The sequence below is a fragment of the Odocoileus virginianus genome, chromosome 12, assembly GCF_023699985.2.
Source record: "Odocoileus virginianus isolate 20LAN1187 ecotype Illinois chromosome 12, Ovbor_1.2, whole genome shotgun sequence".
Taxonomy (NCBI): Eukaryota; Metazoa; Chordata; class Mammalia; order Artiodactyla; family Cervidae; genus Odocoileus; species Odocoileus virginianus.
In genome coordinates, this window is record NC_069685.1 from 58,277,611 (window position 1) to 58,304,924 (window position 27,314).

At 47.5% G+C, this 27,314-nt stretch overlaps 1 long non-coding RNA gene across 3 annotated transcripts in view; it reads left to right on the top strand.

Annotated features, from left to right (window-relative positions):
- Positions 1 to 27,314, top strand: part of LOC110144273 (uncharacterized) — a 63,366-nt gene that overhangs the window by 15,041 nt on the left and 21,011 nt on the right. Inside the window, exon 2 of one of the 3 annotated variants that reach the window (XR_011490708.1) lies at positions 23,532 to 23,748. The exons of 1 other annotated variant lie outside the window; for it this stretch is intronic. This is a non-coding gene — a long non-coding RNA (uncharacterized lncRNA). The remainder of the gene's footprint in view (positions 1 to 23,531; positions 23,749 to 27,314) is intronic. One more of the 3 variants, XR_011490707.1, reaches the window with a different exon arrangement.

Below are 27,314 nucleotides of genomic sequence, written 5' to 3' on the forward strand. Positions count from 1 at the left end.
GATCAAGCGTATTCAGGGTGGAATGGCCGTAGACTGGTGTCACATCCAAAAAAAAATTGTGAACAAAACCAATGTCAAAGAGCTTTTTTCTTGTTTTTTTTCCTCCCATAAGTATCATGCTTAAGTGTTCATGCCAGTTAATTTGAGTCAATTTTTGTGAGTCATGTAAGATAAGGGTCCAGTTTCATTCTGCATGTGATGGTTTATCCAGCTTTCCCAATACCACTTATTGAATATTTCTTTATTTTCTAGTACTTTAATTGCTCATATTTTACATTCTAAAGTTTGATTCTTTTGTTAATTTTGTTACAAAGAAAGATTTAGAGATCCATTTTTTCTTTTTTTTTTTTAGATGTTACTCAGAGCTCCTGACCTCATTTATTCAATAATTAATCTTTTCCCCACCCATGTGAAAAGTCCTCTTTTTGTTTATTAAATACCCTTCATTAGCTGAGTATTTCTGAACAGTATTCTGTTCATGGATCTGCCTGTTCATATGCCAGGATGATGCTGTTGTGACCAGTGTAGCTCTCTTGTGAGTCTTGATCTCTCACACCATCCTTTCTTTTAACCAAGATTTTAAAGTCTAGAAGTGATGAGTTTACATATGTGTTTTGGATGGGTCCCTCTAGCAATAGTATGGAAAATCAGTTGTAAAGAAGAGACAGGGTGGAAGCGAAGAGCTGACATGGAAGACGATGAAGCCCTGGTTAAAAGCAACAGGTATGGGGAACTTCCCTGGTGGTCCAGTGGCGAAGACTTTATGGTTCCAATGAAGAGGGCCTGGGTTTAATCCCCAGTCAGGTGACTAGATCCCACCTGCTTCAACTAAGAGTTCCCATGCTGCAACTAAAGATCCCACATGCCACAACTAAGGCTGGGTGCAGCCAAATAAATAATTAAAATAAATATTTTTTTTAAAAAAAGCAATAAGGATGGTTAGGAAGGAGAGCATGGAAGTAGAAATGACAGGTCACTCACTCGGTAGAGATAAGGATGAGGAAGGAGAGAAAATGGTGCTGAGATTTCTACCTTCTGTTGTTCACTAAGAAGTGGAAGCCAGAAAAAACAATACAAAACAGTAAATTTGGTTGTGGGGATGGGAAGGAGAAAATGCATTAACATACAGACATTCATTTATGTTGAGATGGCCTGTGGGCGACATGCTTGGGTCCCCAGCAGTGTGCATGGCTGTGTGTATCAGTTTAGCACACACATTAGTTCACAGAGGCATTTATTCTGGTTTGTCCATCAGTGGTGTTCACCGTACCCATCAGCAGCTTTCTGCCCCCTAGTCCCCTAGTTTTGGGGGCCCAACTTCCTCAGGCCCATCCTACCCTCTCTGCTTAAGGAAATCTTACCTTCCAAGATTCAGCTCAGATCCTCGTCTTCTGGGGAAGTCTTCTGGAACCACACTAACCTCCTTTAGCTTCTTTCACATAATTTTCTGTTCAAGGTCCACCAAACACCATAGCCCAAGATGAAGTGCTTGTGCTGAAACCCTAATATATCTGAGCCTCCATTTGGCTCAGTCTGTCCAAAGCACTAAATACAGTTTAGCTCTCAACCTAGACTTCTCCCTGAGGATTTGTATTCTCCCTGAGGATCTGTATTGGCTCATTCTTTCTTCCATCTTTTCTTTCAATCTGTTTTCTGTGCTTTTATGTAAGTCTTTATTCTTATTTTTTAAAAAATATTTATTTTACTTATTTGTTTGGCTGCACCGTGTGTTAGCTTCAGCATGTGGGATCTAGTTCCCTGACCAGGGATCGAACCCAGGCCCCCTGCTTTTGGAGTGTGGAGTCTTAGCCATTGGACACCAGGGAAGTCCCTTCGATTTTTTTTTTTTTAATCTCTTTTTTTCTCTAGGTCTAACTTTGTTCCTTGTTCTCCAGTGCTCCTTGTCTGTGGACTCACTGTCAGGAAGGGAACTGGCAAAAGCAAAATATCCAGAGAGGGAAGAGGAATGAAGCCAGGGGAAGAGCTAAGCAAGCAAAGTGTGACTTCTTTTGAGGTGCCTCAGAGGGGAGAGTTGTGAACACTTGACATGAGTAAATGTTGTCCTCCCGCCCTGGTGGGATCATTGGGAGAAGCACCCGGTTAGGTGAGAAACAGTCCTTCTGCTCCTCTAAGAAGATACGCCGAGTCTTAGTTTTGAAATATTCCAACATGTTTCATTGTTAGGGCCCAAGAGCGTGTTTTCAGGTTAAAAAAAATCTAGTTCCCCCGTTCTCTAAAAACAGTGGTAACTGAGGTGTCCATCTAAAATGGTGAGATTTTAGATATTTGGATATTTACTCCCAGAGCTGGGACACTGACACTTTCAAATGGAAGGTGTGTTCTGTTTTGTTTTGTTTTGCAAAACATTGGTGGGAATTCATTCAAAGCAATATTTTAAAAAATATTTATTTATTATTTATTGGGCTGCACCAGGGCTTAGTTGCGGCACACAGTATCTTTTTTAAATTGCAGCATGCAAACTCCGCTTAGTGAGATCTAGTTCCCTGACCAGGGATCAAACTGGGACCCCGTGCATGTGCATTGGAAACACAGAGTCTTCCACCAGGCAAGTCCTTCAAAGCAACATTTAAACCAGAAGACATTCTCTCTCAGAACCAAGAGGAGAAAATGTGGTCCAGACTGTGCACAGGCTGCCTTCCTTACTTGCACACAGACACACAGACACACAGACACACAGACACACACACACACACACACACACACACACAGGACAGGCTGCCAGCACACCATACCCCACCTGCAGCCTGGCTCTTGGTGCAGATGCCCCAGATGCCCCCACACAGGCTGCCCCCTAAGGCAGTGAGGAGGTACCCCCAAGATTCCCCGGCTTCAGAAACAGCCTCATATATTTTCTTCATGGCAGGACATGTCTCCTTGGCTGGGTGGGGCTTCTTTTTCCTCCTTCTCCTTTTCCAGTGAGGCAGCCAGCACCTCTCAGGAAGCCCCTCGGAGAAAGAGCTCTGCAGTCTCAGAGATTAGGTTTGAATTCACTGACGGGCTGTGTGATCTTAGGCAAGCTGTGTAACCTCTTTGAACATCAGTCTGCTCACCTCCTAAATGGGCATAAAAAATGTACCTGCCAGTTATTGTTAGGGTTCAAATTAATACATGTGCAGTTCTTGGCACCTGGTAGGTACTAGACATCTAGCAGCTATAACTCCATCTAGGTGATGAAGTGAGGGGAATCCTGCCATTCTCCTCGCCCTGCTTTCCCAGATGGGGTCCCCAGATAAGCAAGCAGTATCCGTGAGTGCATTAGGAAGGCAGACCTGCTGAGTCACACGGCACTGTAACCAGATCTTCGGGTTCACTACCTGCATATCTGCCTGTGAGAGCTGCAGCCGTGGCTGGTCCAGCTGTGCCCGGCCTGGTGGGGTCCCCGCAGGCCCACATCCCAGCTTGAACACAGCCTCCTCCTAGTCCCTTCCAGACTCCAGCCACATGAGACACTGGCGTGTACTGTGAGTCAACTCATTTAATCTTCAAACAGCCCTGGGAGGGAATTCTCTTTCCATTTTTCCAAATGAGAAAACCAACCCCATGAGATGAAAAATCTCTTGCCAGCCCATCTATTACAGAGGCAGGATCGAAACCCAGGGCTGTCTGAATCTAGAGGCATAGCTGACAAAGAGCCTGTCTTTGACTGATCTCTGTACAGGCTTCTCTCAGCTTGCTTTGCTTTTTGCGGTGCCGCGTGGCTTGCAGGAGCTTGTGAATAGTTCCCCTGACCAGGGATCAAACCCAGGCCTCCGCAGTGAAAGCGCCAAGTCCCAACTGCCAGACCACCAGAGAATTCTGTAAGCTGTCTTCCTGACTGGGCCTCAAGGGCGGCCTATAAAAACTGCAGACTCAGCACCATTTAGTCCACCCCTAGCAGCGGCACATCAGAAGACCTAAACAAACACTAACATTGTTTCTAGTTGCTCAAGGCCATAGCCCTAGGTTGGCCAGAGCCCAGCAAATGTGCTCTGAGAAAACTCAAGGCTGCCAGAAATTACTGTTTATTCCAGCCAATGCCTCAAGATATGGCCCCGTTTCCCAGCCTCCGGGAAGCTAGGAGCCTAATTTCCTTAAGGGCCAGTTAGCAAACCCACATAAGCTTCATGTGGACCAGTGCCCTGCTCCTGCCCACTTTCTGTTGATTTAGCAGGAATTTCCCTGTGTAAACCTCGCCATTGCCCCTGCCTGCTCTCTCATTCTCCTCTTAAAATGCCCCCCCGTACAAATGGAAGTTGAAGTGAGTTCATGCCAGGCCCTTGTTCCTACTCCAATTGTTGTTGCTTAGTCAATTAGAGTTTGCTCAAACTCATGTCCATTGAGTCAGTGATGCCATGCAGCCACCTCATCCTCTGCTTCCCCTTCTCCTCCCGCCTTCAATCTTTCCCAGCATCAGGGTCTTTTCCAATGAGTCAGCTCTTTGCATCAGGTGGCCAAAGTACTGGAGTTACAGCTTCAGCATCAGTCCTTCCAATAATCATTCAGGGTTGATTTCCTTTATGCTATTGATACTGTGATAGCATATTACTAATATGTGTCCTTAACACTTTAATTAGTCTGTCTCTGTTTATCTGTGACAAATAGCTCTTTACCACTACCAGGTAATCTAATGCTGGAAAGACAGAGAATTCCCTGAAATCATTTCTCTAGTCGGCCATCCTTTTTTTTTTTTTTTTAATACTATCTTAGTTTCCCAACCAGGGATCTAACCTGCACCCCCTACATTGAAGTGCAGAGTCTTAACCACTGGACAGCAAAGAAAACCCCTCAGCCATCTCCCCTAGGAGAACGGTGCCCCCAGAGTACTTGTCCCGTAGATGGCCACAGGTCTGGACCCCAGGCTTCTGAAGTCTGGGACTCCCCCGTCTTTCTGCAGTAACTCTCACACACGTTGGTGAGGTGGATGGAGGGGAGAGGCCTATAGCCACGTGGTACCACGGAGGAAAGTGTAAATACTGACCCAGATGTTGAGCACCTCTGGAACATCTGTGAGAAGAAAATAATTAGTATATGTTATAATCACACTTTGTCCCCTTTCCCAGGACACTCTAATAAGAAAGCAGGCCCGGCCACGTCGGGACAGTGGCATGCTGTTAACTGCGCCGCAGATAAAACTGGCCAGGCACGCTCATCACCACGCCAGGCTCACTCACATCCAAGCGCACACTCACAGACCACACGCCGACTGCCACTCCAGAGGGCACGGTCCTGCTGTAGCACCACATGCATTACCTCGTTTGTCTCCCTGTTCACTGCCAGGTGGGAGGCGGCTGGGGAAGTCAGAGAGGACCAGGCTGGTGGTGGGGCAGTCCCTCGGCCGCGTCCGACTCTTGCGACCCTATGGGGCCCACCAGGCTCCTCTGTCCATGGGATTCTCCAGGCCAGAATACTGGAGTGGGTTGCCATTCCCTCCTCCAGGGGATCTTCCTGACCCAGGAATCAAACCTGGGTCTCCTGCATTGCAGGCGGATTCTTTACCAGTTGAGCTATGAGGGAAGCCCAAGGACCAGGTTAAATTTCCTTTATTCTTTAGATTCTTTACTCATATCTTGTTAAGGCCCTGCCCCCATCCCCCTGCCTATCCTTGTCTTTTTTCCATTTTATGTTAAATCTAATTTAAACATTTTTTATTTTATTTATTTATTTTTGCGCTGGGTCATCACTGCCGCACACAGGCTTTCTCTAGTTGCAGCAAGCAGAGACTACTCTCTAGTTGCTGTGCACAGGCTTCCCTTGTTGCGGAGCACAGGCTCTAGGGCTTGCGGGCTTCAGTAGTTGTGGCTCGGGGGCTCCAGAGCCTCAGGCTCAGTAGTCATGGCACACAGGCTTAGTTGCCCTGTGCCATGTGGGATCTTCTCAGACTAGGGATTGAATCCTGTCCCCTGCATTGGCAGGCAGATTCTTAACCACTAGACCACGAGGAAAGTCCCTTTCTTTTTTCATTTTAATTTTGAAAGTGGTTCTTTTGGGAGTCCTATGCAGCATTGAGCAACTAGCTCTAATCCTTCTTCATCCTGGTGAACTTTGGAGAGCAGAAGGATCTTTTCAAAATTCATATCATATAAAATTTCATATTCATACCCTGACAGTCCAGTGGTTAAGATCCTGTGCTCCTAATGCAGGGGGTTTGATCCCTGGCTGGGTAAGTAAGATTCTGAATGCTACATGGTGCAACCAAAAAAACCCCAAACAAGTGAAAACTCAAGTCAGTATGTGTCACACCACTACCTAAACTCACATTTGTCACAATTAGGACTAAGAGCAGACTCCTAACCAAGGCCTCTGAGGCCTCACATGACCCAGCACCTCCCACTGTCTGGGCTCTGCACCCAGAAACACTGGGCTGCCCCCCGGGGCTGCTGCCTCTGCTTCTGCTGCCTCTGAAGCTGCCTTGCCTGTTGGCATCCTGCAGGTCTGGCCCAACTGCCTCTTCTGGAACCAGTCCCCCATTCTGAGCCCCCAGCTCCCCACCCCCAGCAGTGCCTATCACGTCACCTACCTCAGCACCTGCAACATCACCCACCACGGTCTCAAGCACTCACCACCATCCCCCACTTGAGATGTGGGCCTTTTGATAATGGCAACTGGACCAGCTTTGTTTTCCTGCACATTCCCCAAGGCCTACACCAGCCCCCAGCCGAGAGGCGGGGTACAGTTCACAGCGATAAGTGGAATTATTTCACAGAATAGGAGACCCTGGATGAGGGGGCTACTGGAGGCCGCATCTCTGTGTCTCACATCCATCAGGCACTGTTCACTGTCCCCCACTCCCAGGGGACCTCCCCACTTTGCAGCACAGTATCTGAGGGAGACTCTGGGTCACCCCACAGCACGGCTTCTCTTTCCACCCCTGCAGTGCATGACCTAACAAGCAAGGGGAACCTCAGAGGCCACAAGAGAAATTCTAGAGCCATGTGATAAACTGGGCCACCAGCCAAGGCATTTACTTTTTCAAAACATTCTCTTCCTTCCTAAGGCTGGAAGCAAGAACACAGGTTGCCAGAACCTTGTCAGAGTTTGCAAAACATTGTTTGCCAGTGTGGCTGGTGTTGTGAGAGCAATTCGTTTGGGGGCTTGAATTTAACTTTACCTTCCATGAGCAGCAGGTATTAGAGGAGAGCCTGGGCCTGCCTCCCCAGACCACTGGGGCAGGAGTATTGGGGGAGCCCTTTCACAAGCCCCCCATGACTCCCCAGTACCCTGAAGGCCCATAGCCCTGGCTGCAGCAGGCAGGCACTCTCTCCAGTAAAGTTCCCTCGAGCGGGGGGGAGGGGGGTCAGGTCTGCAACATGGACGGCCCCTGCCCACGTGGACTGACCTGAAATGGGCAACTGTTGGCCACATCATCCCTAATCATGAGGTTAGCAGACCAGGTCAACAGCCAGTGGCTTATCTCTGCCCACCACCTGGGCTCACAGGCACCCACTCCTTGAAGAGCTCAGATCTCAAGTGAGCGAGCGTGTCCACCTTTCTCCATGGGGAGAGTACTGCTCTCGGAACTGTAGTGGCATACTGCCCCCCACCTCCCCCTCCACCCAACAACCATTCTAACTACAGAGCAGATGGACATTGGCCCTCACACACCATAACACCATGGTCCTTTGCTGACCTCACCATGGGCAGGAGTGAGGCGGCTGATGTGGGGGGCGTCGCTGCGTCTGTGCCAATGCACTGGCAGAATCTTGTGTGTGTGTGCTCAGTCGTGTCTGATTCTTCGCAACCCCACGGGCAGGATCTTGTGTAAACTCAAATATGGGGAGGCAACTGATGTACTGAGACAGGGGCCAAGGGATTGAGACTTGGGAAGGAGGCATGGCATGGTTAGGAGGCTGGGCCTGGTGTAAGAAGGACCTGAAAGTAAAGTGAAAGTGTCAGTCGCTCAGTGGTGTCCAACTCTTTGCGACCCCATGGATTGTAGCCCACCAGGCTCCTCCGTCCATGGGATTCTCCAGGCAGGAATACTGGAGTCGGTAGCCATTCTCTTCTCCAGAGAATCTTCCCGACCAAGGGATCAAACTAGGGCATCCTGCACGGCAGACAGGTTCTTCACCATCTGAGCCACCAGGGAAGCCCCTAAGAATGACCTGTGCATGCATGCATGCTAAGTTGCTTCAGACATGTCTGACTGTTTGCGACCCTATGGATAGTAGCCTGCCAAGCTCCTCTGTCCATGGGATTCTTCAGGCAAGAACACTGGAGTGGGTTGCCATGCCCTCCTCCAGGGGATCTTCCCAAACCAGGGAAAGAAGGACCTAGGTTCCCCCTGAGAATCTGAGCTGAGCTCCTTGCAAACTGAGTGACCTTGACAAGTCACTTCACTTTCTTGTACTTCTGTTTCACATTTTCAAAATGGAGGAGGGACTAGGACCCCTCTTAGGGTTGTTCTGAGGAGGAAGAGGAAAGTCGCGTGTGGTGAGTGTGCTACAAAGAGAGACTGTTAGTCTACAGGAGGTTGGGCAAGGTGAAGGAGAGGGAGTCTTGCATCTGTTGTAAATAATTCAGAAGAACCAGCGATCTTAACTGTGCTCACCTGAATGCACTATCGGCCACTCGGGAGGCCATGGACAGGGCGACCACTTGAATCATGGCAATATCGAGAGCTGCAAACTTTAAGGACGAGGAACCGTGATGAGGAGGGCAGACCTCAGGGCAGAACGCTTGGAAGAACCATCAGTTTCACAGGGAGGAGTGGAAACCATGGCTCAGAACCAAGACCTGAGGTCCTGCTGGACTGTGAGGCGGCCCTGCCTGATTTACGGTGTGTGTCCAGCAGCAAGGGGGTGGCGGGTTGGCGGTGGTGGCCAGGACGGTGACTCGGCTTGTGGTGTGGTGTGAGCAGGTGTCTGGTTAAGGAGAGACTCCGGGCATCTTCCCAGATGACTGGCAGTGTCCCCAGAGTGGGAATGGCTTGTGCTTTGGTCAGGGTCACGGCCAGCTCTGTTTCCAACTGGACAGTGGGCCAAGGCCAGCCAGGACTCAGGGGAATTGAGCTGCGACGATCTACCCTGAGTATGGGCAAGTGATCCCCTTACAGCCCTCATACCTGGCATTAGAGTGCTGCAAAACTGGGAGCCCCCTGGGTTCCTGGGTCACCCCGACCCCTCCACCCCTTCACCCTCCCAACACTGCCCCCCCCAACCAAAGCCTCTCAGCCAAGGGGTGGAGGCCCCATGGAGAGCCGGAGCAGGCAGGGGTCAGCACGGCACCATACCTGGTGTTAGAACCACTCAGAAAGAGCCATTTGAGGAATAACGCCACATCTGAAAGTAAAGCTCCTCTAGCTAATTCCTTTGCTTACCTTAAGTGTGCCTGATGTGTGGGCAGTCCAGGGGGGACGGAGCTGAGGCTGGGGGCCATGTGGCCCTGCCAGGCCTGTTGTCTAGGTCCCGGAAATTCATCAGGTTGATAAAACAGAAAGTTCAGTCCTCTTTTATTGTATCTTTTCTTTTTCTTTTTTTGGGGTAGCTTTTTCAGTTTTGAAGAACTGCCCAAGCAGTTCCAAGAAGAGTTGATCACATTTACATCAAGGAGTCAAGCGCTTTCTCTGAGGTGTGCAGAACCGGGAGGGAAGGGTCGGCGTGTTCAGATTCAGTCCCTCACCACGCCCTCGGGACCTGTCCTCTGTGAGGCCCCTGCCCCCCAAGGCCTCCTGCCTCCTTCCCACCACATCTGGGAGTTGGGCTGCTCCATCTCTACGAGGGACTGGGTGGCTCCTGCCGGGACCGTGTCCTGCTCTACCAGGGACTTTGCCTGTGGACACAGGAGACAGGACTGGAGGCGCGGGCCCTTCAGAGGAGGGGGGTGGAAGCAGACTGCACAGTTCATCTGCCACTTGGCCAGCTCTCCAGCCCCCAGAAACTTCCAGGGGGAAGAACCAGACGCAGACAATGTTCGAGGGCACCGTGGAGCTAGTCAGATTGGTGCCTGCACAAATTATCTCCGGGAACCCCTTTACTCCAGCCTTTCTGCCCCTTTTGGGCAGGCCCGGCCACGAGGCAGGACAGAGCTTGCTCTGAGCCGCCTCAGGCCTAGGGCTCCCCAGGGAATCATGCAGGGATGGTGGGCACCTCACACAGGCCAGGAGGACGCCCTCTGCTGACGGCAGGACCTGCTTCACGTCCTGCGGGGCCCTTGGGAGCAAAGTCTGGGTGCCAGACCCCACTTGTGAGTAGCTCCTGTTACAACAGGGATCCAAGCGTCTTTGAGAGCCACAAGCAATCAGGAAAGGTTATATGGGGTCCTCCCTCTCACCTTTTTTTCTTTTTTGACTCTGTCAGGTGTCAGCTGCATGCAGGATCATTAGTTGCAGGATGTGAGATCTAGTTCTCTGACCAGGGATTGAACCCGGGCCCCCTGCATTGGGAGCTCAATCTTAGCTACTGAACCATCAGGGAAGGCTCCCAACTTTTTTTAAAGCTAAATACAGTTATGACACAAATAATATATCTCATGGCAGAAATAGTATACATTTGCAGACAAAAAGAAAATACGAACACCTGGTATCCAATCATCTGTCACTTACACGTAATATTTGGTGGATACCCTTTTGCACTTTTTGTATATGCATATACATGCATGGGCTAGCCCGGTGGCTCAGTGGTAAAGAACCCACCTGCCAATGCAAGAGACTCGGGTTCAGTCCCTGAGTTGGGAAGATCCCCTGTAAGAGGAAATGGCAACCCACTCTAGTATTCTTGCCTGGGAAATTCCATGGACAAAGGAGCCTGGCAGGTTACAGTCCATGGCGTCACAAAGAGTCGGACACGACTGAGCACACACAGACACATACATAAATCTGCATTTCTTACCAAAAAATGGAGTCATACTCTATATAATGCTTTATAGCCTGATTTTTTAAATTTAGGAGCATCTCTATATATATTAAGAAATAAATTTTATTTTGGAATTTCCTGCATGCCCATACCATGGTTATCTGACCAGGCTTCAATTGTTAGCCTTATAAGTTGTTTTCAACATTTTATAATCACCGCTGTGATGAACCTCCTAGTATCAAATATCAAATCTAATTACTCCTCGTGACCACGCCTTCTAGTGGAAAGGCCACATCAACACTATGGCACCTTCTAGGACTTCTTTTTTTTTTTTTTAACTTGGCTGCACTTGATCTTATTTGTGTCATACGAGATCTTCGATCTTTGTTGCAGTAGGTGGGGCATAATTCCCTAACCAGGGATAGAACCTGGGCCCCTTGCATTGGGAGTGCAGAGTCTTAGCCACTGCACCACCAGGGAGGTCCTACCTTCTAAGATTTCTAATACATTTAGTCAAACTGCTCTGCAGAATGGGACTGGAGTACTATACGTGAGCCCTTAGAGAGAGGCATTTTAAAAAATATTTTATTTGTTTATGCATCTATTTTGGGCTGCACTGGGTCTTTGTTGTTGTGAGCAGACTTTCTCTAGTTTCGACAAGTGGATGCTACTCTTTACTGCAGTGCAGAGGCCTCTCATTGCAGCGGTTTCTCTTGCTTTGGAGCACAGGCTCTGGGCGCACCAGCTTCGATAGTTGTAGTGCATGGGCTCAGTAGTTGTGGCGCACGAGCTTAGTTGCTCCAAAACATGTGGGATCAAACTTGTGTCCTCTGTATTGAAAGGCAGATTCTTAACCGCTGGACCACCAGGGAAGTTCTAAGAAAGGCATTTTCAAAGATAAAAAAAATAAAACTGGTCACCCTGAAAAGGGTGTAAGTCTCAGGTTTGCTCAGTAATCCAAACACAATGGATTCGCCATTCTTTGTACAGAGTCTTTTGTGAAATATTTGTTTGTTTCATCTCTGTGAAATCGATACCAATGATGTGAATTACCGATCCCAGCTAGAATTTCCTTTTGTGTGGGCTTCCAACCTTCAAGGAGGTCACAGCAGAACAAAGTTTTCAGGACACATAGCGGGAGAAGGGTGGTGCAGGGCTGGATGCTGGAACCCTAGGTTCTCCCTGGTATCTGATTTTCAAAGATGACCTGGTCACAGGGGTGGCCATCAGCAGGCCAGCACCCTGTGGGCCTTGAAACCTTGCCCTCTGCTCCACACGACCTGGACTTTTCCCCTTCTGGCCACCTCAGCAGAGTGAGGCCCATTCTCTACCTTTCAAACTTCAGCAGAGTAGCAGATACAAAGCAAAGACAGGGACACAGCTCCCTGAAGGAACATCATCTTGCTTCACTAGCCAAGTCTGTTCTCAGAAAACGGGATTTGACTCCTGATAGGAAAACAGATGGTGGTTCTGGGACAGAGACGGGCCTTATCGAGTGCCAGCGCCCTCTCCAAGTACCCGATCAGCCGCATGCAGTGATGGTCCTGTCGGAACCCAGTGAGACCTGGAGGATCACGAAGCCCAGGCCAGACTCAGGAGCATGTTCTCCTCGGGCACACGCACCTGCTGGAACAGGACTTCGCCGTGGCTACCTGAAAGACCCAGAGGGTTCCCCGAGTGATCTGTCTACCCATTTTCCTCCGGGGTATTTATCCCTTGTCTCAGGTCATCTACAGTAATATTCCTGCCTTTTGGTAGCCTTCTAACTGTGACGTGGTTGAAGGGGGAGGAAGGGCAGGAAGGAACCTGTTAAAGATGGAAAATAAATCACTGATTTACAATATCAAATGAATAGTTTGACCTTCCTATTATAAAACATGACTCTGCCTTAAGCTGCAACTCCCTGGTGATATGTGACTCTAACAAGGTAGTGCCCCTACCGAAACAGTGAAGGCAAAATGTGAATGTCATCAGCAGAGAGAAAGACTCCCTGTGAGAGAAACTTCAGGCCAGGAGGCCAGCTGTCCACGCTGGGGTCCAGAAGAGAAGGTCTGGAGGGCACTTCCTGCCTCCTGCTCCGTCCTCTATGGCCCTGTCTGAAATTTGCCAACATGGATGATACTCATGGATGAAGGGAAAATGCAGGAGCACGTGGCCTCCCAAATGTCGTCACACCCTTACAGGTGTGACTCCAGGTTCCTGCACTGGAGCAAGGGCTGCCCAAAGCCTTTTCCCAGGCTCAAACCCAGACCCACACGGAGAGGCAAAGTGCTTCCAGGGGGACCTACCTGGTGCTTTCTCCAGCCCCCACACCGTCAGCAGGCAGATGACTTTTATCCTGAGTACCCAAGAACCAAGAGCAAGGACTGCTGCTCATGGGGCATCTGGGCCTGTTTTTCTGATAAATGCAGAGTTGCCAGCGGGGACCCAGGGTGCCTGTCAGGAAGGGAGAAAAAGACTCCCATCATCTGACGCCAGCGCCATCCGGTCTCCTTGTTTACGTAGTCCTGGGCCAGGGAAGCTGAAGCCTGCGAGCAGACGGGGCCCCTTGAAGACTTCCCAAGGGTTTCCTTGGTGGCTCAGTGGTAAATAATCCACCTGCCAATGCAGGAAACAATTCAGTCCCTGATGGGGGAAGATCTCACATGCCTCAGGGCCACTAAGCCTGTGCATCCCAGCTACTGGCCCTGTGCTCTGGAGCCTGGGAGCCGCAACTACTGAGCCTCTGAGCCGCAACTACTGAGCCCCTGAGCCACAAGTCCTGGAGCCTGCGCTCTGCAACCAGAGAGGCCAGAGCAATGAGAAGCCCGTGCGCTGCAACGAGAGGGGAGCCCTGGCTCACTGCAACTAGAGAAAAGCCCGTGCAGCAGCAAAGACCCAGCACAGCCAAAATGAAAATAATAATTAAAAAAAAAAAGACTTTCCATGATCAGATAAAGATGTGCAGGCCCTTGATCAGCTAGAAGAGCAATTGATTCTTGTCCCAGCAAGGAAGAAATCCAACATCATAAGAACCATTTTTTAAAAAAGCACTGTGTCGAGTTGAAAATATAACTGGGAGACGAGAGGCTGAAAATTGCTACCTTCTCACTGGCAGCCTGTCCTGCTTTGTTCCCACAGGCAGTGGAAACATGATGGCTTTGGTATAGTCTTCAGAATCAGACCCAGTCCTGGACTCTGGGTTCTCTGCTTGCTGTGGGGGGCTAGTACCTTAGGCAAGTGACTCAAGTCACTTCTCCATTCTAGTTTCCTTCTCTGTAAAGTGGAGATAATAAGACGGACGTTCTGGGGAGTGGTGGGGACTCTGAGGTGTGGTCCACACAGCACTTATGGAGCACCCTGCAGAGTTAGCGCCTGGCGAATGAGAGGATTACCACCAGCCCTTCTGCTGTAGCACAGCAGACCTCTCAGCCGTCAAGAATGGCAAGCCCCTTGGTCTTTTCTGGATGGAATAGCAGGTTTTTTGGTCTTAATGGAGACAGCTCTAAGAAAACTGACCACTAGGGTGTATTCCATGCTGGGCGTCTTGTCTTGGCCCCTTCAGAAGCACTCCCTGCCCCATCACTTCTGTGCCCCGAGTGCCCAGGAGCCTGCATGGGCTGTATCCACCAGCTCCCTTGTCTGATTCAGATGGGCTCAGCCAATGCAGACACCAGCAGGCAACGGGAAGAGGCCCGCATGTTAATTCCCCACCTCCCTTCAGCAGAAGGCCAAGGAACAGCTGTATTCCTCTCTCGAGGGCCAGAGTTTTGGTCAGGCAGCCCTCACCATATAGCAGTGACTGTGTCTAGGTTCTTGTAATTACTCCTTGCCTGAGATGGTTTTAAAACAGGCCTGGAATTTTTTTTTTTTTTTAGCCTTGTATTTGTTCAAATTAGATGACTAATATTAAAACATACAAGTGACTTAAGACTTTAGAACTTTTCAGTGAGCACTTACTGTAGAACTGGATATTTGAGGGGGAGCCTCAAAGAAGAGATAGTTGATGGGGGAAAAAAGAGTAAATGAGAATAACAAGGGAGATTTTGGTGAAAGAAGTTCACCTTTCAATTTCAAGGAAATGGTTGAACGTACAAAAGAAAAATGAAAACTGATATCCTTTTAATACTATGTGCCAAGGACTTAGCATATTTTTCATAACCACACTGTTGGGTGGATATGATTGTTTCCATTATAGAGATGAGGAATTAAGGATTAGAGAGATTAACTCACCAGCTAAAGGCTATGCAGTCACTTCAGATCTGGACAGGTCTGCCTGATCCAGAATGTCTGACTGTAATGTGCCTGCTGTTTCTTGCATACCACGTTTCCAGAAGAGTGAGAGAGGCAGAATTATGGATGGAGAGTCAGAGTGGCACAGGTCCATTGTGAAGATCTGGAAAGACATGCTGGATACAATGGCTGATAGAAGGCAATGAAGGATAACCTTTAAGGGAACAGTTATTGGCATGAGAAGGTTCTAAAGGGATCTGATGGTAAAGAAAATGTAGAGCCAATGGGTGTGGGTTTCCTGATGGAAAACTTTATTGTAGGAGTTGAAGCCTTGGCAGGCAGAGATATCAAGAAAGCAGGCTGATCCAGACCACAGACTGGAGACGCCATGTCTTTGCTTTAAATACCAGCAGGGAGAAGGATTCATCATTGCATGACTTTCCAAAATCTTTCCTGGCTTCCAGAGTGTAGCTTGTGAACTTGTCCTCTTCAGCGTTAAACCCATCTATTTAATGAGGCCTACAAAAAATAACTCCTCAACTGGGAAGGGGTTCTCTCAAGTGCGGCCCACAGGCGGAGGGCTGGGCTAGATGTCATCAGAGAATGGTTCAGAGGGAGGGGAGGCGGCAGCCCAGGAGAACCAAGGAGGCCGGGACCGGCGCCAACCCAGTGGGATGGGCAAGGCCTGTTGAGAAGGGAGCTGCCCGGCCAAGAGGGCCGGGAGGCGGCAGCGGGCCCGGAGGGGGAACCGGAGGCGGAGGAGCCGGGGCGAGTGAGGCAGGGGGCGGAGCGAAAGGGAGCGGGTGGGTAGCTCGCAGCCCGGCGCGCCGAGGGGTGGGGAGGTGGCCCAGGTGTGCAATTTTTTTAAACTCTTTTTTAAAACATTTAGTTTATTTATTTTTTGGCTCAACTTCACTGTTGCCCAGACTTTCTCTCGTTGGGGCGAGCAGGGGCTGCTCTCTAGCTGCCACGCGTGGGCTTCTCATTGAGGTGGCTTCTCTTGTTGCCCAACGTGGGCGCTGGGCTCATGGGCTCCAGGAGTTGTGCACAGGCCCTGTTTTGTGGCCCACGGGCTTAGCTGCTCTACGGCATGTGGGATCTTCCTGGACTGTGGATCAAATCCGTGTCTCCTGCGTTGGCGGTACATTCTTCACCTCTGAGCCACCAGGGAAGCCCTGCAGTTTGTTAACCATCCCCGGTGGCTCAGAGGGTAAAGCGTCTGCCTGCAACGCGGGAGACCTGGGTTCAATCCCTGGGTCGGGAAGATCCCCTGGAGAAGGAAATGGCAACCCGCTCCAGTATTCTTGTCTGGAGAAACCCACAGAGGGAGGAGCCTGGTGGGCTACAGTCCAGGGGGTCACAAAGAGTGGGACACGACTGAGCAACTTCACTTTCACTTTCTTTCCACAAAAAGAAAAGTCTCATCTTTCACCTCTGGAAGCATCTCACTTCTAACAATTATAATCCAGGTGGAAGTGGTGCTGAGTGACAGAGACGAGGACAGAAAAGGTGATCAGCTTGTTCCTTGCCCTCTCCCCTCAGAACACACACCTTTGCAGCCCTGAGCCACCAGGTGTGAAGTTCAAGTACCCAGAAGCTGCCATACTGGAGAGACCAGGTGTGAGACCACAGAGACCCAGAGAGAGGCCAGCTGTCCTCTGCCCCCATTCAGGAGTGGGAGCAAGGCTTCAGGTGACCCCAGGCCTCGGCCCGCAAGCCACCCTGGGGCTCAAACAAGCATTCTGTCCCTAGAATGCAGATTTGTGAGTAAAATCATTGCGTCGCTGTTGACAGGCACACAGTTTTGGAGTTATATGTTGTGCAGAAGTTACAACTGGAGCCCGTGCTTGCACCTTCGGACCTGGAGGTGGTACCAGCTCCTGCTGTTGCACAGGCTGCCCCCACATCATAGAGAATTATTAATAACTGGCCCAAATGTCAATAGCGCCAATGCTTGAAACGCTGCCTTAAAAGGCCACACACAGGCAGCATCTTACCTGGCGACTTGAAGGGCACTCCTAGAAGTTCTGCAAAATGGAGCTTTTTTATAGGAAGAAGGGTGGGGCAAGGACGCTATCAGCAGAAGTAAACAGCAGATTGTTTTCTGGCCAGGATATCCTTTTGGAGTGAGGGAACAGACGAAGATATTGTTGTGTCGGTTGCCTCCTCATCCACTGGGTGGGGCAAGGGAAATGGAGAGGGTCTACAAGACAGAATACTTCTTTGGTCCTGACCAGAAAATTGCATTTCTATGAAAGTCAAAACTGCAATTAGAGGACTTCCCTGGCACTCCAGTATTTAAGACTCCACACTTCCACTGCAAGGCGTACAGGTTCAATCCCTAATCGAGGGACTAAGATCCTTAATGCCATGTGCTGTGGCCAAAAAATTAAAAAAACAAAACAAAAAAAAATAAAAAAAAAAAAATCTGCAGTTAGGTTAGATGTTAAACCTAGGTTTGGTGTCATGGGCATTAGCACAAGTGATGCCATTTAGGGCCAGTGATTTTTCTCTTTAATAATATATGTTATATATATATATCAGTATATAGAGATATATATCACTATATATCACAATGTAGAGAAATCTTTTATTTTCTTGACGTCAAAAATTGTCTTCCACCCTGACCCCAGCCCCTGGCACTGCCTTCCACAGAACAAGACCTGATTTTGTTTGATAAGAATTTTATATGTATCTTGTGGAGTGAGTCCAGTCATGTGCTGATAAATGTTTAAGAACTAGCTTCTGAGGGTGGGAGGGAGGATGATTTACAGAACTAGCCAACTTCTGTGGGGTAAATACTGCAACCAGAGCCCATTTCAGGCTACCACCATGTTTTCACTGAATGGGCACCCAGGAAGAAAAATTCTCAGATCTTTCAAGCCTGAGAAAGACAGTTCCAGTGCCAATTCCCAGCCATTCTCGACAAATAATTGGATATTGAACTGCTTTCTTAAAAAAAAAAAAAGTCAGAGTACAATCAGCCATCTACTGAGCTTTTCTCTTTTTGAGTGGGACAGGCAAGTTGAGAGCCAGAACTGAGTTCTTCCAGACCATGGAGGGGAGTTTATGTTGTGATGGGGAACCCAGACAGAGACAGGGGAGGGGGAAGAGGGGAGGGGAAAGGAGAATGATATTTAGAGAAGAAATTCGGGCAGAACTAAGATGTTCAAAGGGAATTGCTTTGGCATTTGCCATGAGGTATGCAATGTCCCTGTGAGATGGGCACAGTGGTAAAGAATCCACCTGCCAATGCAGGAGACGCAAGAAATGTGGGTTTGATCCCTGGGACAGGAGAATATCCTGGAGGAGGAGATGGCAACCTACTCCAGTATTCTTGCCTGGGAAATCCCATGGACAGAGAAGCCTGGCGAGCTACAGTCCATGGGATTCCAAAGATTTGGACACAACTGAACACACACACACACCAGTACACACACACATGCAATGTCACCCTTCTGCCACACCTTCTCCAAAAAATCTTCAGTAAAACTTTATCACTCCATCACCGATAGAGATGGTTTCCTGGCATTGCATTTAGATTCTGAATGCAGCCTCAGAGTGGACCAAGGGTGAGAGCTGTGATTACCGTTAGGGACCTTGCTGCACCTAGGTTATACATTTTCCGGTCACATTGGATTATTTTTAATCATGAGCATGCATTATTCAAGTTGTCAGCAAAAATATTTTTTAAGTTACTTTCACCTAAGAACATAGAGTTATTTTCTTACCCAACTCAGTTGAACATGACATAGAGACCCTTGCCCTTGCAGGAGGGAATCAAGTCCTGGAATGAAATATAAAATCTCCCTAAAACTTCTTGTGTGCTTCCATTGTGTTTTTATTACAAACCACCTTTGGCATAACCTCAAACATGCTAATAAGCCTCCCTAATAGCTTTATAAAGAGTAGACAGCTGTGTATACTTGCTCTGTGATTCGAGTTCCTGAGAGCATGCTGATCCTGTGGGCTAGAAACTTGGATGGAAGGCATTCAAGTCTCTGGCATGTTCCTGCAATGAGGTGCAAATATGGATTCTTATTATTGCTAAGGTCCAGGACTATAACTAAGAAACACACACAGAGAGAGAGAAAGAGAGGAAAACAAAAGAAACCACATCTTCACACCTCGCTATAGGTATACATTTCCTGGTTTGGGGTAGTTGCTTTCTTTATTTCAATGGTTTCATGGACAGTCTATGGGGTCACAAGAGTTAGACAAGACTTAGTAACTAAAACAACGATAAAAACAGCCTCTCAAATTCACCCTCTTAGCTGTTCTCAATGACGGGTACTCCTGAGGCTGGCACCCACCAAACCAGTCTGGAAGAAAGGGTACCCAAGTTTGCCTCAAAGGCACACAGACTTGATGCTGTCTGCCTCTATCAGGACATTTTCTAGTTTCCAGTCAGCCATCCAGTCTTGACCACGTCCCTTCTTTTTGCCTTCTAAAGTTTCTCCCTTTCCAGTCTCTGCATCTGCACAGCCTTGCCTGGGTTCCCAGCTGCAGGGTCCATCTAATGCTTGCTATCCGATTCCCATTACCTGCCTAAGCTTCCTCCTTGCGGAGGACTTCCAAGACTGCAGATCCTGAGCGCGCCCTGGTGGCTAATGTCACGCTATTTTATATCCTCCATCTCTCAGAGGTTCTGTTGACCTAAAATTAGTGCACCCAGAAGGGGCAGTTGGAGTCAGTACAGAATAATGAATAACAAAGCACGGGATTGTACGGCAGGTACACATAGAAGACAATGTGAATTGCGCCCCTAGAGGAATATCCCAGCTCTTCAGTCCACAGAAATTATTTTCCCTCCCTTTCCCCAAGGTTGAGCAACAGGGTCAACAAAGGTCCATCTAGCCAAAGCTATGGTTTTTCCTGTAGTCAAGTATGGATGTGAGAGTTGGACCATAAAGAAAACTGAGCACCAAAGAATCGATGCTTTTGAACTGTGGTGTTGGAGAAGAAGTCCCTTGGACTACAAGGAGATCCAACCAGTCCATTCTAAAGGAAATCAGTCCTGAATATTCTTTGGAAGGACTGATGCTGAAGCTGAAGCTCCAATCCTTTGGCCACCTGATGTGAAGAACTGATTCATTGGAAAAGACCCTGATGCTGGGAAAGGTTGAAGTTAGGAGGAGAAGGAGATGACAGAAGATGAGATGGTTGGATGGCATCACTGACTCAATGGACATGAGTTTGAATAAGCTCTGGGAGTTGGCAATGGACAGGGAAGCCTGGTGTGCTTCAGTCCATGGGATTGCAAAGAGTCAGACATGACTGAGTGACTTAACTGAACTGAAATGAGCAACAGGGTGCTCTTACAAGCTGTGTGACTATGAACAAGCCAGTTTATCTCTCAGTGCCTCGGTTTCATCCTCTATAAAAAAGAGCTCAAATGCAGTGCTTATGTCACAGGACTGTTGTAAGGGGAAATGCTATGTAAAGGCAGCATAGTGCCTGGTACATTAAAAATGTTCTATATGCCTTAATAGTTGTTATTTTCCAAGTATAAACTCGATGGCCAACCTTCTTTAAGTTGGATCAGAGATGCTGTCTTTCTACATATTGGTGGGACCAGCAGTAATACTCCTGGGTTGCTAGGAGTTTGTCTGGGCTGAGTTAGAAGACCCAAGATGTTCTCGCTCAATATTTGGGTGGGTGCTGATTGTTGCCTGCGGAGCCTCAGTTCTCCTCCACGTGACCTCTCGTCTTCCAGTTAGCCAGCCCTTCACCAGCACTCATCAAGGAGAGACCAGAAGATATATTTTTTCCTCCCCTAAATGGTGGGGCATGAAGATAAGAGATGCACTGAAAATAGCAGAACCCGGAGCAGCCACAGGACCACTGGGTAGACTGTGTCACGGGGTTGTTGTAAGGATTAAATGAAATAGCACGTGTAAAATGCCTAGAACAGTAGTCGCACATAGTAGGTACACAATATGTATGTTTAAGCAATTGTACTCATGTTGGTTTTTAACTTAGATTAAAATCCAGCCTCTTCATTGATCAACTACAAGGCTCCGCTCGAACCCTGTCCACCTTTTCCAGCTCATCTGCCCCACTCCTCCTCACTGACTTACCTCTGGAAAACCACACTGGCCTTTTTCTTTCCTAAATATGCCAAGTTCGCCCCTGCCCCAGGGCCTTTGTGCTTGCCATTCCCTCAGGCTGGGCTCTATCAGCAGCTCGACAGACAGCTAGCTCTATCTTGTAATTTACCTCATGGTTCAAATATGCTCTCCTGTGTGGGTGACCACACAACCCAAAATTAGCCACCCCTACTGATTTAGTTTTTCTCTCCCACCACCCTGGCATTTCTACTGTCTGTAACCATCTTGCTCATCTGCTTAGCAGCTACGTGATGACATCTTCTTAAGAGCAGGGACCTTATATATCTCCTTTACCCCTGGAACGCAAACTCCTAAAGTAATGCCCAGGGTGTAAGTCAGCACCCTATAAATGTCTGTTGACTGAAGGACTCGGGTGGGGCTTGCTTCCCTTTGGATATATCAGCACTCCACTCTGTGAGAAAAAAAATCTTCTCTATAAACTTGAGATGACAATGAATTTCTGCAGCAGAAATATTTTTCACATTAAATAATCGGATCTAAAAATGAAGTGGCTTTCAGGAGCCACATGTGGAGGAGGTGCCATTTTTAACAAAGGGCTGACAGAGTTGCGGTGCCAGCTGATCCACTTGGCAGCCTTGTTATAGCCACACGTTCCGGGAAACAAACTCACTCAGAAGGACAATGCAGATAGTGGAGTGCAGTTTATTACACCCGCGGGCCCAAGGCAGAGTCTCCTCTTAGCCAAGGACCCTGACCAGCATTTGTGAAAATCTTTTATACCCCATGTGTACGTGTCCAAACCCACCACCCCAAATCCCTTTAGGCTTACAAAAGAAGGGTAAATACAATCACAACAACCCCATCATTCACGTGTTATGTGTTCAAGCAGTTAATAATCAATAAGCCCGTGGTTACATTCCAACCAGTTAATAACCGATAAGCCTGTGGTTACATTCCGATAGATACTGTCCGGAGGCAGGGGTGATTAGTGTCTGTTTTCTCTTAGGCTAGGCGATGAGTAACCTGGATACGATCTTCAAGGTTCCCCAGTCTGGAGGGGGTCTTATCCTTCCATTGCCATTCCCACAGGCACTAAGCAGAGAGTTCAGAGTCCACTGGAGAAGTGGCCGAGCACGATCAGATGGAGTCCAGGCCCTATGAATTCCTTCTTCAGCCTCACCACAGATGCCCAGCAAAGTACTATACCTACGGGCAAATTTTTTCTGCACGTTACTACCCTAGAGAGAGCTATGCATGATGTCCTAACAGTTGTATGTACACATACTTTCAGGAGAAAGATAATACTTACTGTAGGTTTTAAAATTTTCTCATTTCAGAAGAATCACAGGCTCAGTATAGAAATTTTGGAAAGCAAAAGCAAAAAACACAAAGAAAGCACTAGTCTTCCGAACAGTGGAACATTCCAATCTGTGTTTTTCAGTTTTTGTGTTTTTTTTCTTTGAATTTTTTACTGCCGGGGTCCAGCCCCAGTAGGATCCAGGGGGTACCCTCAGGATGAACGGCGTCAGCAAGAAAAAGAGAGAGAGAGAGACCAGACTGGGGGGGTGTAATAACGTCTGGCAAACCTTTATTTTTTACCGTAGCTTTTATATTCTAAGTACATTTTTAAGGGGAAGATAGTTTAATATTACATCAGCTTGTCCTTCACGAAACCAGGGTGTTTCCTGCAACTTCTTTATGAGAGTCTTCTACATTATCTTCTGGCCTCCGGGCCTACTGACATTTTATGACCCAGGTGAATGCAAAGCTGTTTTCCTGTAATCTATTCTTTAATGGACACAAAGGTCAGTCCTTTTGCAGAAGTTATTAGTTAAATTTATCTAAAAGGTTTACAACACAAAGACTCTGCAGCTCCGGTGAGGCAGCCCCTGTTTAGCACTCCTGGTTAAAATGAACAATCCTAACCATTTTTAAAATAATATTTTTGTGTTCTCTAATAGGGCTTCCTCACCCCCGAAGGGCTCTGTGCCTATTAGGGTCTTTAGTGTGATCAGGTTCTTTATGCTGTTCATGATTAAGGTGTTGTGAGCAGTCATGTACATTAGTACGCATTTGCCAAGCAGGCTAGAATGCCAGTAAAGGGGTCTAAATTGAAACACTCCTTTCATCCTGGATAATCTTATAGGATACCGCCGTCCGGGGGACATATTGATTAAAGTTCTAAGTTGATTCTCTTTGGAGAGAGATCGGGGAAGGCCGTCTACCTGTGTCACAGAAATTAGGGAGTAGTCTAATATAGCAAGCATCAGAAAGACAGAGATCATCTTTAAGGTGAGCGCCGGGGCAGCTTTTCGAAATTCCTGAAGTCCTGATCTGCCTTGCTTGTCAGGTCTTCTCCTCATGACCTTTGTCATGGGTGGGATCTCATGTGCTGGCTCCCGGCATTTTATAAATGAGTCTGTGTCACATAAACCGCTTTGGAATTGTGTTTTTCCAGAGGTGGTGTTTGCAGGATTTGGTGACTGATTGGCTGTGAAGGATGAAGGAGAAGGAGGAGTCACAGACGACCCTGAGGATTCTCCATTCGTGGCTTGTTGGATGGTGGTGCAGACAAGGACATAGGAGCAAAAGCAACCTTGGTGAGAAAAGCAGTGTGTTCAGTTTTGGATCTGATGTATCTGAGATGCCTCTGGGACAGCCAGTGTGGATATTCGGTGAGTGACTAGATGGTTAGCTGTGCAGTCAGGAAAGATGATGGACTGCTGAAGGAGGTCTGAGTGTCACTGGAACAAAGGCAGCAGTCAAAGAAATGGAAATGCGTGAATTCAGTTACGGCAGACTTCTTCCACCCCAGCAGGCCCAGTGCTCAGTGCTCACAAAAATGTGAGCAGAAAGTGAGTGAAGGGGTAGACAGAAATTGGGGAGAAACGCCAGCTACTTTGTTGTCCTTTCATCAGCCAGTAAGTTGTGTCTGATTGTTTCAGGACCCCATGGACTGTCTCCCGCATTGCAGGCAGATTCTTTTACCACTGAGCCACCAGGGAAGCCCGCAGTTACTTTGTTGGTTGAAAGTGTGTTAGTCGCTTCATTGTGCCTGACTCTTTGCAAACCCATAGACTGGGGGCCTCTGTCCATGGAATTCTCCAGGCAAGAATCCTGGAGTGGGTGGCCATTCCATTCCCTTCTCCAGAGGATCTTCCCTTCCCAGGGATCAAACCACGGTCTCCTGCTTTGGCAGGCAGATTCTTTGCCATCTGAGCTTGTGGTGGTTTAGTTGCTCAGTCATGTCCGACTCTTGCAACCCCATGGGCTGTAGCCCGCCAGGCTCCTCTGTCCATAGAATTTTTCAGGCAAGAATACTGGTGGGTTGCCATTTCCTTCTCCAAGGGATCTTCCCGACCCAGGGATCCGAAGCCTCTGAAGAGGGGAGCTTGCCTTTTGCTGCCATCTACTGGCTGTTACTGGAGCAATTCCCGGGAAACAGACCTAGCATGCCCAGGCCATTGCGGCTGGGTAAGAGCAGCGTTCTAGTGAGGCTGGAACCCACGTTATCTGACTGAGTTCACTGACTACGACCAAACCGATATTGCTTCTTCTTTTAATATTTATTTTTATTTATTTATTTGGCGGCATCTAGTCTTAGTTGCAGCACTCGGGATCTTTGATCTTTGTTGCGGCATGTTGGGATCTTTAGTTGCAGCATGCAAACTGTTAGTTTCAGCTTATGGGATCTAGCTCACTGACCAGGACTTGAACCTGGGCCCCCTGCATTGGGAGTGCAGAGTCTTGGCCACTGGACCACCAGGAAAGTCCCTGAGGAGGCACTGTTATCATCTCTACATATGAGGAAACTAAGGTTAGTTAAGAAATTTAAGAGGCCTTGCAAATAGCTGAGAAAAGAAGAGAGGTTAAAGGCAAAGGAGAAAAGGAAAGATATACCCATCTGAATGCAGAGTTCTATAGAACAGCAAGGAGAGATAAGAAAGCTTTCCTCAGTTATCAGTGCAAAGAAATAGAGGAAAACAATAGAATGGGAAAGACTAGAGATCTCTTCAAGAAAATTAGAGATACCGAGGGAACATTTCATGCAAAGATGGGCTCAATAAAGGACAGAAATGGTATGGACCTAACAGAAGCAGAAGATATTAAGAAGAGGTGACAAGAATACACAGAAGAACTTTACAAAAAAGATCTTCATGACTCAGATAACCACGATGGTGTGATCACTCACCTAGAGCCAGACATCCTGTAATGTGAAGTCAAATGGGCCTTCAGAAACATCACTACGAACAAAGCTAGTGGAGGTGATGGAGTTACAGCTAAACTATTTCAAATCCTAAAAGATGATGCTGTGAAAGTGCTGCACTCAATATGTCAGCAAATTTGGGAAACTCAGCAGTGGCCACAGGACTGGAAAAGGTCAGTTTTCATTTCAGTCCCAAAGAAAGGCAATGCTAAAGAATGTTCAAACTACTGCACAATTGCACTCATCTCACACGCTAGCAAAGTAATGCTCAAAATTCTCCAAGCGAGGTTTCAACAGTACAAGAACTGAGAACTTCCAGATGTTCAAGATGGATTTAGAAAAGACAGAGGAACCAGAGATCAAATTGCCAACATCCATTAGATCATAGAAAAAGCAAGAAAGTTCCAGAAAAACATCTATTTCTGCTTTATTGACTATGCCAAAACCTTTGACTGTGTGGATCACAACAAACTGTGGAAAATCCTTAAAGAGATGGGAATATGAGACCACCTTACCTGCCTCCTGAGAAATCTGTCTGCAGGTCAACAAGCAACAGTTAGAACCAGACATGGAACAACAGACTGGTTCCAAATTGGGAAAAGAGTACGTCAAGGCTGTATATTGTCACCCTGCTTATTTAACTTATGTGCAGAGTACATCATGAGAAATGCTGAGCTGGATGAAGCACAAGCTGAAATCAAGATCGCTGGGAGAAATATCAATAACCTCAGATATGCAGATGACACCACCCTTATGGTAGAAAGTGAAGAAGAACTAAAGAGCGTCTTGATGAAAGTGAAAGAGGAGAGTGGAAAAGTTGGCTTAAAGCTCAACATTCAGAAAACTTAGATTATGGCATCCAGTCCCATCACTTCACAGCAAATAGATGGGGAAACAATGGAAATAGTGACAGACTTTATTTTCTTGGGCTCCAAACTCACTGCAGATGGTGACTGCTGTCATGAAATTAAAAGATGCTTGCTCCTTGGAAGAAAAGCTATGACCAGTCTAGACAGTATATTAAAAAGCAGACACATTACTTTGCCAACAAAGGTCTGTGTAGTCAAAGCTATGGTTTTTCCAGTAGTCATGTATGGATGTGAGAGTTGGACTATAAAGAAAGCTGAGTGCCAAAGAATTGATGCTTTTGAACTATGGCATTGGAGAAGAGTCTTGAGAGTCCCTTGGACTGCAAAGAGATCCAACCAGTCCATCCTAAAGGAAATCAGTCCTGAATATTCTTTGGAAGGACTAATGCTGAAGCTGAAGCTCCAGTCCTATGGCCACCTGATGCGAAGAACTGACTCATTGGAAAAGACCCTGATGCTGGGAAAGATTGAAGTTAGGAGGAGAAGGGGACGACAGAGAATGAGATGGTTGGATGGCATCACTGACTCGATGGACATGAGTTTAAGCAGACTCCGGGAGTTGGTGATGCACAGGGAAACCTGGTGTGCTGCAGTCCATGGGGTCTTAAAGAGTCGGACACAACTGAGCAACTGAACTGAATTGAAGAAATTTTCTCAAAGCTGCACCATTAATAATTAACAGAGTCATGCTTTCAATCCAGACAGTCCAATGACAAGAATCTCTACTCTTAATTGCTTCATTTTATTACTTCTGCAAAGAAGCAGATGGTAACATGCACTGGAGTCAGTCAGTAGAGAGAGGCAGTGAGTGACATGGAGAAAGATGAAAAATAAGGAAGCTGAAAATTAAAGATGAGTTTTTCCTGTTGTAAAATTTACTGAGACCAGACCCCGTAAGGGGGGGAAGGGGTTTCTTACACTCCATTTTTTCACACATTAAATTTCCTTAATGATAATATATGACTATAATTTTCCAAGGATCAGAATAGAAATAAACTAAACATGGGTAATTCTCACGTTCAGTTGTATACTGAGTTACCCCTCTTTTTGCTGAAGTGCTTTAAATACTGTCTTTAAAACAAAGCGTCCAGCGAGGGAGGTTCAAAGGGGAGGGGATATATGTATACCTGTGGCTGATTCGTGTTGAGGTTTGGCAGAAAACAGC